The following is a 1,652-nucleotide window of genomic DNA, read 5'->3' as shown; positions in this document are numbered from 1 at the left end:
AAAACACATTATCCTTAGAGGCCAGTAGTTGGCGATGTCACTTTGTAAAGAAACACTACGCGCCAACAGACTGAACATGTAATACAAATGCGCATGAGGTCACCGTTTTAAGCAAATGTGCATCTTTTTAGTTTACATGGAAATGATAACGGATGCACTTTGAAATCCGTTTTCAAAAATGTGCCTTTTCAAGCCCCCAGAACGTCTCTCCTTCTCTTCTAGAAATGCGTAACACATACACACGCAAAGACAAGTGTATTCCAGGGCTTGTGTCGACTGCCAGTGGACTGGAAACACAATCACAGCTGACAGTTATGTGTGTCATGAGGACAATGGCAAAGCGGGACAGAGATGGCAAACACTCAAATCCAGTCACCACATCGATACACACACAAACAGAGATGTCTTCCATCCCAGATTTATTTACCCACTCCCAATGACATTTAATTTGGAAAACTGAAATGTTTCGGATCCATTCACTCATTCATTCACACCCACACAATGCTTACAGTCAAACAGAGGGCTAAACCAGTAAATCCTCAGAACGTCGAGCTGAACTGAAAGAGGTTATTAATATGAGACAGAAGGTTGGCATAATGCCCTAAATGCTATTTAAAATGGTATAAAACCCAGTCCGGCTCTGAGTCTTTTGGATGGAGGGGAGGAATAAATTTACATTCATTAACATGGCAGATGCTTTTACCCAAAGCATAAGTGCTTTCAAGATGTACATTTATCAGGACTCAGAGTCACAACCTTGGTATTACTAACGCAACACACTACCAATTGAGCTACAGGAACAAAAAATCGAAGAAGTCAGTGGAAAAGGTCTGAAAAAATGAATGACCTTGGCATCTACCTCGTACCCCATGTTTGCCCCACCATGATGGCAACACTCTCCCAAAGTAGGCAACAGACACCCTGGTTTGACCTCCCCTCCCCTCTCCTCTCCTCTCCTCTCCAAGTGCCTGGCTCTTTTTATAGCAGACCATATTCATTAATAGAGAAGGTTCCTCCCAGGAGAACAAAGCTCATTACAGAACTGCACATCCTTTGGGTGCTCTCAGGATCCTCATTTGGGATCTTTCTCTGGCAGGTCGGCACCTTTTCCTGATTTGGATGGCTTTGGCAAGAATTCCCCACCTCAATCTCCACTCTGTCCTAACTTAACCACTCCACAGAGATGGTAGGACAGAGAAACAACTATCCCTTAATGAGTTTTGCTAATGCAAGCCTCTACAAATACAATTTGATGTTTCTTTCATTATCGAGAAATGTCAAGATAAATCCAAATTTTTCAACGCACAATGGAAAATTTGATAAGCTCATAGCTTTGTTCACTTCATTATTCATTAGAATAAGCCCGATTTTGACTTCCCTGGGGAATTTTAAGCTTGTTTAGCTCAACTACACTGAGAGAAACAATAAGTAGAACTTACTAAATTTTTATAAGGCAAGTTTTTGCACTGATATTTTTCAAGTAAATTTCACATTTATGGAAAATTAAGTAAATCTACTTAACTAAGCCGAGTAAAATCAACAAAGTGAAAAAATACATATAACTTGGCCTGTTAAATTATATTGAGTAATTTTTACTTACAAATCTGATGTAATTATTATAATTAAGTAAAACCATTTGATATTTTAAATAC

Source organism: Siphateles boraxobius, unplaced genomic scaffold (genome assembly GCF_051911475.1).
Source record: "Siphateles boraxobius isolate OS27281-9 unplaced genomic scaffold, OSU_SipBor_1 8, whole genome shotgun sequence".
In the NCBI taxonomy this organism is placed as follows: domain Eukaryota; kingdom Metazoa; phylum Chordata; class Actinopteri; order Cypriniformes; family Leuciscidae; genus Siphateles; species Siphateles boraxobius.
Note: the sequence above shows the minus strand (reverse complement) of the source record.